Source organism: Gorilla gorilla, chromosome 9 (assembly GCF_029281585.2).
Source record: "Gorilla gorilla gorilla isolate KB3781 chromosome 9, NHGRI_mGorGor1-v2.1_pri, whole genome shotgun sequence".
Classification (NCBI taxonomy): domain Eukaryota; kingdom Metazoa; phylum Chordata; class Mammalia; order Primates; family Hominidae; genus Gorilla; species Gorilla gorilla.
Genome location: NC_073233.2, coordinates 122,531,620 through 122,542,699, shown reverse-complemented (window position 1 = coordinate 122,542,699; position 11,080 = coordinate 122,531,620).

The following is an 11,080-nucleotide window of genomic DNA, read 5'->3' as shown; positions in this document are numbered from 1 at the left end:
TCCATTGGGTAACAGTGGTTACCCATGAGGCAGTACTTATTATCGACCTGGTTACAGTGGTTACCTGGGAGGCAATGCTTATTATCCACCGGGTAACAGTGGTTACCCTCGAGGCAACAAGTATTATCCACCAGGTAACAGTGGTTACCCTAGAGGCAACAATTATTATCCAGTGGGTATCAGTGGATACACACGATGCAACAATTATTATCAACCGGGTAACAGTGCTTACCCACGAGGCAACACTTATTATCTACCGGGTAACACTGATTACCCACAAGGCAATACTTACTATCCTCTGGGTAACAGTGCTTTCCTGCGAGGCAACACTTATTATCTACCAGGTAACAGTGGTTACCCATGAGGCAACACATATTATCCACCAGGTAACAGTGGTTACACACAAGGTAACATTTATTTTCCACAGGGTAAGAATTGTTACCCACGATGCAACACTTATTATCCAGCGGGTAATACTGGTTACCCAAGAGGCAACACTTATTATAAACCAGGTAACAGTGGTTACTCATGAGGCAATACTTATTATCCACAGGGTAACAGTGGTTACCCACGAGGCAATACTTATTATCCACTGGGTAACTGTGATTACTCTAGAGGCAATACTGATTATCCACTGGGAAACAGTGGTTACCCACAAGGCAACACTTATTATCCACAGGATAACAGGGGTTACCTATGAGGCAATACTTATTATCCACTGGGTAACAGTGGTTACCCTTGAGGCAATACTTATTATCCACTGCATAACAGTGATTACCCACGAGGCAACACTTATTATCGACAGGGTAACAGTGGTTACCCTAGAAGCAATACCTATTATCGACTGGATAACAGTGGTTACCCCTGTGGTACTACTTATTATCCAGCAGGTAGCAGTGGTTACCCATGAGACAGTCCTTATTACCCTCCAGGTAACAGTGGTGACCCATGATGCAATACTTACTATCCACCGGGTAACACTGGTTTCCCACGAGGCAACACTTATTATCCACCGGGTAACAGTGGTTACCCACAAGGAAATACTTATAATAAATCAGGTAACAATGGTTCCCCACAAGGCAACACTTATTATCCAAAGGGTAACAATGGTTCCCCACGAGGCAACACTTATTATCCAAAGGGTAACAGTGGTTACCCTAGAGGCAACACTTATTAACCACCAAGGAACAGTGGTTACCCTAGAGGCAACACATTATCTCCCGGGTAAAACTGGTTACCCACGAGGCAATACTTATTATCCACCGGGTAACAGTGGTTACCCATGAGGCAACACTAAGTATCCACTGGGTAACAGTAGTTACCCACAAGGTAACACTTATTATCCACTGGGTAACACTGGTTCCCCATGAGGCAACATTTATTATCCACCAGATAACTGTGCTTACCAAAGGCAACACTTGTTATCCAGCGGGTAACAGTGGTTACCCATGAGGCAATACGTATTATCCACTGGGTAACTGTGATTACCCACAAGGCAATACTTATTATCCACCAGGTAACAGTGGTTACCCTAGAGGCAATACTTATTATCCACCAGATAACAGTGGCTACCCATGAGGTAATACTTATTATTCAGTGCAGAAGAGTGGTTACCCACGAGGCAGACCTTACTATCCTCCTGGTAACAGTGGTTACCCATGAGGCAATACTTAGTATCCACCTGGTAACAATGGTTACCCACGAGGCAACACTTATTATCCACCAGGTAACAGTGGTTACCCATGAGGCAATATTTGTTTTCCACCGCGGAACAGTGGTAACCCTAGAGGCAATACTTATTATCCACTGGTTAACAGTGATTACCCTAGGGGCAATACTTATTATCCACTGGGCAAAAGTGGTTACCAATTAGGTAACACGTATTATCCACAGGGTAACAATGGTTACACATGAGGCAACACGTATTATCCACCGGCTAACGTGTTACCCACGAGGCAACACTTATTATCCACCGGGTAACAGTGGTTACCGATGAGGCAATACTTATTATCCACCAGGTAACAGTGGTTACCCATGAGGCAACACTTATTATCCACCGGGTAACTGTGGTTACCCATGGGGCAACACTTATTATCCACTGGGTTACTGTGGTTACCAAAGGCAACAGTTGTCATCCAGTGGGTAACAGTGGTTACGCACGAGGCAATACTTACTATCCACCAGGTAACAGTGGTTACCCATAGGCAATACTTATTATGCAGCAGGTAACAGTGGTCACCCACGAGGCAATACTTATTATCCACCAGGTAAGAGTGGTTACCCACAAGTCAATACTTATTATCCACCAGGTAACAGTGGTTTCCCACGAGGCTGTACTTATCCAGTGGGTAACAGCAGTTACCCACGAGGCAATACTTATTATCCACTGGGTAAGAGTGGTTTCTCACAAGACAACACTTATTATCCACCGGGAAACAGTGCTTACCCACAAGGCAACACTTATCTTCCACAGGGTAACAGCGGTTACCCACGAGGCAATATTTATTATCCATTGGGTAACAGTGGTTCCCCACGAGGCAGTACTTATTATCCACTGGGTTACAGTGGTTACCTGCGAGGCAATGCTTATTATCCACTGGGTAACAGTGGTTACCCTAGAGGCAACAATTATTATCCACCAGGTAACAGTGGGTACCCTAGAGGCAACACTAATTATCCACCAGGTAACAGTGGTTACCAGTGAGGCAACAATTATTATCCAGCAGGTAACAGTGGATACCCACAATGCAACAATTATTATCCACCAGGTAACAGTGGTTACCCGCGAGGCAACACTTATTATCCACCGGGTAACAGTGGTTACCCATGAGGCAATACTTATTATCCACCGGGTAACAGTGGTTACCCATAAGGCATTACTTATTCTTCACCAGGTAACTGTGGTTACCCACGAGGCAATATTTATTATCCTGGGTAACAGCGGTTACCCACAAGGCAATACTTAGTATCTGGTGGGTAATGGTGGTTACCGACGAGGAAATATTTATCATCCACCAGGTAACAGTGGTTATCCACAAGGAAATACTTATTATCTACCAGGTAACAGTGGTTACCCAAGAGGCAACACTTATTATCCACCAGGTAACAGTGGTTACCCACGAAGCAACACTTATTTTCCACAGGGTAAGAATTGTTACCCACGAGGCAACATTTATTATCTAGCAGGTAACACTGGTTACCCACGAGTCAACACTTATTATAAACCGGGTAACAGTGGTTACCCACAAAGCAATACTTATTATCCGCCAGGTAACAGTAGTTAACTGCGAGGCAATACTTATTTTCCAGCAGGTATCAGTAGTTACCTATGAGGCAATACTTATTATCCAGCAGATAACAGTAGTTACCTACGAGGCAATTCTTATTATCCACCAGGTAGCAGTAGTTACCTATGAGGCAATACTGTTATCCACCACGTAATGGTAGTTACCTAGGAGACGAGGCAATACTTATTATCCACCAGGTAATAGTATTTACCTAGGAGATGAGGCAATACTTATCATCCACCAGTTAATAGGAGTTACCTAGGAGACGAGGCAATACTTATTATCCTCCAGGTAACAGTAGTTACCTCGGAGACGAGGCAATACTTATCATCCACCAGATAATAGTAGTTACCTAGGAGACGAGGCAATACTTATCATCCACTGGGTAATAGGAGTTAACTAGGAGATGAGGCAATACTTATCATCCCCCAGGTAATAGGAGTTACCCAAGAGACGAGGCAATACTTGCCATCCACCAGGTAATAGGAGTTACCTAGGAGACAAGGCAATACTTATCATCCACCAGGTAATAGGAGTTACCTAGGAGACAAGGCAATACTTATCATCCACCAAGTTACAGGAGTTACCTAGGAGACGAGGCAATACTTATCATCCACCAGGTAATAGGAGTTACCTAGGAGACGAGGCAATACTTATCATCCACCAAGTTACAGGAGTTACCTAGGAGACGAGGCAATACTTATCATCCACCAGGTAATGGAATTTACCTAGCAGACGAGGCAATATTTATCATCCACCAGGTAATAGGTGTTACCTAGGAGATGAGGAAATACTTATCATCCACCAGGTAATAGGAGTTACCTAGGAGATGAGGCAATACTTATCACCCACCAGGTAATAGGTGTTACCTAGGAGACGAGGCAATACTTATCATCCACCAGGTAATAGGAGTTACCTAGGAGACGAGGCAATACTTATCATCCACCAGGTAATAGGTGTTACCTAGGAGACGAGGCAATAGTTATCATCCACCAGGTAATAGGAGTTACCTAGGAGACGAGGCAATACTTATCATCAACCAGGTAATAGGAGTTACCTAGGAGACGAGGCAATACTTATCATCCACCAGGTAATAGGAGTTACCTAGGAGACGAGGCCGATACTTATTATCCACCAGGTAATAGTAGTTACCTAGGAGACGAGACGATAATTATTATCCACTAGATAATAGTAGTTACCTATGAGACGAGACAATAATTATTATCCACTAGGTAATAATAGTTACCTATGAGACAATAATTATTATATATGGTTCCGTATTATATATGAGAGAATTATTATATATGATTCTGTAATTATATATGAGATAATTATATGATTCTGTAATTCTTTATGAGATAATTATGATTCTGTAATTATATATTAGATAATTATATATGATTCCGTAATTATATAATAGATAATTATGTTTCTATAATTATATATGAGATAATTATATGTGATTCTGTAATTATATGAGATAATTATTATATATGATTCTGTAATTATATGAGATAATTATCATACATTATTCTGTAATTATATATGAGATACTTATATATGATTCTTTAATTATATATGAGATAATTATATGTGATTCTGTAATTATTATATATGAGATAATTATTACATATGATTCTGTAATTATTATATATGAGATAATTATTACATATGATTCTGTAATTATTATATATGAGATAATTATTATATATGAATCTATAATTTATATATGAGATAATTATTATATATGAATCTGTAATTTATATAGGAGATAATTATTATAAATGATACAATCTATAATTTGTATATGAGATAATTATCATATGTGGTATAATCTATAATTTACATATGGGATAATATATGTTATATATAATCTATAATTTATATATTATTTATAATATATATTATATATTATAATTACATTTATTTATATATGTTTAATAGTGTATAATATATAGTATAATATATAGTATATAACATATTATATATAGTATATGTTATAGATAACATATATAGTATAATATATATTATATATAACATATATTGTATATAGTATAATATATAATCTATAACATATATTGTATATAGTATTATATATTATATATAATGTATATAGTATAATATATATTATACATAATGTATATTATATATAGTAGATGTTATGTATAATATATAATATATAACATACATTATATATAGTATATGTTATATATAATAAAATATAGAATATATATTATAATATATATTATATAGTATAACATATATTATATATAATATAATACATTAGATACATTATATATTATATATAACAGAATATATAATATATATTATTATATATATTATATAATATATAATATAATATATTATATATTATATAATATATAATATAATATATTATATATTATATATATAATATATATTATATATTATATATATTATATAATATATATAATTATAATATATTATAATATATATAATTATATATATTATATAATATATATAATATATATTATATATTATAATTATATATATTATATAATGTATATTATATATAATATAATATATATAATATAATATATATTATATATATTATATGTTATATAATTATAATATATAATTACATATATATTATATATTATAATTATATATAATATATAATTATGTATAACATATATAATTATAAATAATATATATAATATATAATTATAATATATAATTATATATAATTATAAATAATATATATAATATATAATTATAAATAATATATAATATATAATTATATATAATTATAAATAATATATAATATATAATTATAACATATAATTATATATAATTATAAATAATATATATTATATATAACTATATTATATAATATATAATTTATATACTATATAATAAATATTTAATTTATATAAATTTTATATTATATATAATATAAATATATACATAAATTGAAAAAGAACAAAATTACATCTTTTGCAGCAACACGGATGGAACTGGAGGGTATTATCCTAAGTGACATAACTCAGGAATGAAAACCAAATATCACATATTCTCACTTATAAGTGGGATTTAAGCTATGAGTACCCAAAAACATACAGAGTGGTATAATGGATTTTGAAGACTCAGAAAGAGGGAGCGTGGGAAGGGAAATGGGATGAAAAATTACTTATTGGGTAAAATGTATGCTATTTGAGTGACAGGTACACTAAAACTCCAGAGTTCACCATTATACAATTCATCCACTTAACCAAAAATCACTTGTGCCCCTAAAGTTATTTAAATATAAATAAGTAAATAGCAAAACAAAAAACAACAGTGTGACATTGATAGATTAAAACTTGTACAGATGGCAACTTGAAATGTTCAAGTGGCAACATCAACCTGTTCGAAATGATGGACTATTTGGCAAATTATTTGATATATGATATGTGGAAACTGAATCATTTCATGGAGAACTATATTATATTTTCCCATTTGAAAAGGTTTTTAATTCTTTTTACTTTTAATACATTTTTGAATTATAGAAAAGTTTCAAAATAGTATAGAGGATTCTCATATATCCTTCAGCCAGCATCAGTAAATAACATCTTGCATAATAATCAAATGTTCAGAATTAAGAAATTAACATTGGTACACTAGTAACTATCAATGAAATTACAGACTTTTTTTGGATTTTACTAGTTTTTCCATTAATGTCCTTCTTCTATTTCAGGACCCAATCCAGGATCTCAAATTGCATTTAATTATCATGTCTCCTTAGCTGGGGACAGTTGCTAAGTCTTACATGGTTTTTCATGAGTGTGACACTTTAGAAAAATATTATTTTGTAGAATGTCACTCAATTTTTTTCTATGCAAAATTTTCTCATAATTACATTGAAGTTATACATTGCTTTCAAGAATACCATAGACGTGATGTGCCCTTCTCAGTACAGCATTTGTGTCTTATTAGAAATGATTAACTATTTGGCAGATTATTTGGTAAATGAAGGAATGAGGAAAATGGGTCATTTCATGTATAACTATTTTTGTTTCAATTTGAGAAGACTTTTAATTGTTTTGACTTTTAAAGGAGTTTTTGAATTATAGAAAAGGCTGGCAGATTATTGCCAACCAAGATATGTCTTATTACTGGTTATGTTAACCCTTCATCACTTGGGTAAGCAGATGTTCATTGATTTTCTCCACTCTAATGTTACTATTTTTAACTTTGAAATTATAAATATATTGGTGGAAATAAACTTGTTTTTCTTCAGACTTTTCCTCACTGATTTTAGTATTCATTAGCAGATATTGAGTACAGCAATTATTACTGAAGAGTTCTAATGCTCACTTTGTATTTCCTTCACTTTTGCCATATTTGTTAGTTGAAATTCTTCTGTGAGGAACAGCTGTTTATTCAACCCCATTTATTTATGCTATTATTTACTTTTATAGATATGAACTCATAGATTTTTTTTAATTCCATGGGTTATATTCTGATATGGTTTGGATCTGTGTCCCTGCCCAAATCTCATGTTGAATTCTAATCCCCAGTGTTGGAGCTGGGGCCTGGTAGGAGGTAATTGGATCACGGGGCAGAGTTCTTATAAATGGTTTAGCACCATCCCCCACTGGTACTGTATAGTGAGTGAGTTCTCACAGGATCTTGTTGTTTAAAAATGTGTAGCCCCTCCCGCAAACTCATGCTCCTGCTCTGGCCATGTAAGACGCCTGCTCCCACTTTGCCTTCTGCCATGAGTAAAAGCTCCCTGAGGCCTTCCCAGAAGCAGAAGCTACCATGCTCCCTGTACAGCCTGTGGAACCATAAGCCAATTAAATCTCTTTTCTTTATAAATTACCCAGTCTCAAATATTTTTATAGCAGCGTGAGAACAGACTAATACAGAAAATTAGCACTGGGGAGTGGAACACTGCCATAAATATACCTGAAAATGTAAAAGCAACTTTAACTGGATAACAGGCAGAGGGTGGAGGGCCCAGAAGAAGACAAGAATATAAGAGAAACTTTGGAACTTCCTAGAGACTTGTTAAATTGTTGCCACCAAAATACTGGTAGTGATATGGACAATGAAGTCCAGTCTGAGGAGGTCTCAGATGGAGATGAGGAACTTATTGGGAATCGGAGTAAAGGTCAGTTTTGTTATGCTTTAGTGAAGAACTTGGAGGCACTGTACCCCTGTCCGAGGGATCTGTGGAACTTTGACCTTGAAAGTGATGATTTAAGGTATCTGGGGGAAGAAATTTCTAAGCAGCAAAGTGTTCAAGAAGCAGCCTGGCTACTTTAACAACCTATGCTCATATGCATGAGCAAAATATGATGTAAAACTGGAAATTATACTAAAAAGGAAGCAAAGTATAAAAGTTTGGAAAATTTGCAGCCTGGCCATATAGTAGAAAGAAATGGCCATTTTCAGGGGAGGAATTCAGGAAGGCTGCAGAAATTTGCATAAGTAAAAAGGAGCCAAATGCAAAAAGAGTGCAAGCCGTAAGCCTTGGTGGCTTCCACAGGGTGTTAAGCCTGCAGGTGTAGACAATGGGGAGAAGGCCTCAAAGGCATTTCAGAGAACTTTGTGGAAGCCTCTCCCATCACAGACCTGCAGGCCTAGAAGGGAAGAATGGTTTTGTGAGCCTGGCCCGGGGCCCTGTCACCCTGCACAGCCTCAAGACACTGGTCCCTGCATCCCAGCTGCTCCAGCTCCAGCCATGGCTCAAAGAGGCCCGGGTACAGCTCAAGCCATTGCTTTAGAGAGTGCAAGCCATAAGCCTTGGTGGCTTCCACAGGGTGTTAAGCCTGCAGGTGCACAGAGTGCAAGAGTTGAGGCTTGAGAGACTCTACTTAGATTTCAGAGGATGTATGGAAAAGCCTATATGTCCAGGCAGAAGTCTGCTGCAGGAGTGGAACCCTCTAGATAACCTCTACTAGGGCAGTGTGGAGGGACAATGTGGGGCTGGAGCCCCCATACAGAGTCCCCACTGGGGCACTGCCTAGTGGAGCTGTGAGAAAAGGGCCACCGTCCTCCAGACCCCAGAATGGTAGATACACTGGCAGCTTGCACTCTGCACCTGAAAAAACCAAAGGCACTCAACATCAGCCCTTGAGAGCAGCTGCAGGGACTGAACCCCGCAAAGCCACAGGGGCAGAGCTGCCCGGGTCCTTGGGAGCCCACCCCTTGCATTAGTGTGCCCTGGATGTAAGACATGGGGTCAAAGGAGATTATTTTGGAGCTCTGAAGTTTAGTGACTGCTCTTCTGAGTTCTGAACTTGCATGAAGCCTGTAGCTGCTTTCTTTCTGCCAATTTTTCCCTTTTAGAATGTAAAAGGGAATTTTTTTACATTTACCCAATGCCTATAGTCCCATTGTATCTTGGAAGTAACTAACTTGATTTTGATTTTACAGGCTCATAGGTGGAAGGGACTTACCTTGTCTCAAATGAGACTTTGGACTTCAGACTTTTGAGTTAATGCTGAAATTCACTAAGACTTTGAGGGACTCTTGGGAAGGCATGATTGTATTTTGAAATGTGAGAACAATGATTGTATTTTGAAATGTGAGTGTAGATTAATATATATTCCAAAACAATTGTTATTTATTTTGTGGCTCAAATTGTTGCAATTTTGGTCATCAGGAGCTCTTTCAGGTTAGCTTCTGGGCCATTTTGACATGTACCTCCACTTTTTAAAAGGCATTTCCTAGCACCCCGAGATGCTCCAGGCTCATTTCATATCCCCTGACAAAGTGATGGAATCAACCAGCCACTTCTCCAAGAAATTCTGGCTCCCTTTACTGGAGAATTAAGAAACCAAGGTCTAGGCACTAGGTGTCATTGCTTCTAGGGCTTCTCTATGGACAGAGCTTGAAAATATACATCTGTGTGCATGAACCCATGTATACATAAAAATGCATATTTACCCATCAAAAAACTGAGTGCATACTGATTATTCTAATTCCAACTGAACATCACAAGGTTAATTTTAATATACCCATTACATTTTCTTGTTTATAGTTTCTTTCTCCGAAAATATTTTCTATCTGATTCTTTATAGAAAAAGTTTGTCCATCCCTGGTTAATATCATTCAGATTTCAGATCACTGTTCATATATTTGAATTTAAGAATATATTGACAGTTTTCTATGTTCCACTTCTTTTTTTCCTTCTTTTCCTTCTATTGGGCTAATCAAACATTTTTTATTATTTCATTTAATTTTCATTGTTGATTTATTATGTATACCACTTTTTAAAAGAAATATTTAGTGGTTATATTAGGGTTACAATATTTTTCTTAATTAATCAGAGTTTACCTTCAAGTAATATTATCCCAATTCACACATGGTATAAAGACTTCAAGATAGTTTTTCCAACTTCCTACTTTTCATTCTTTGTGCTTATGTTGTTATACATATACACTATAAACACACACTGTTAGAGATCAAAATGAAAGGAATCTTGGATTCAGCCCTGTTTCAAAGCTCATCAGATGACCTGCACAAATCATTCAAACTTTTTTTTGTACTCTTGGTTCTTTAAGTCAAGCATATCTATTATGCCTACCTCATAAAAAGACTCCAGGTTAACATTAGATTTCAAAATCTATGTGACCAAACCAAATTAAAATCTATAAATCTATATGTCTCAGAGTAGACTGTGAACTTGGGTGGTTGCTGGCATCAGTCCTCTAAGGAACAGCCAAACCAAACCCACTGCAAATACTTTTTTCTTATTATAGGCTCCTCAGTGAAAAATTTAACAATCCTACACCCAGTTTTATAATGTTAAAACAGCTTTTCCA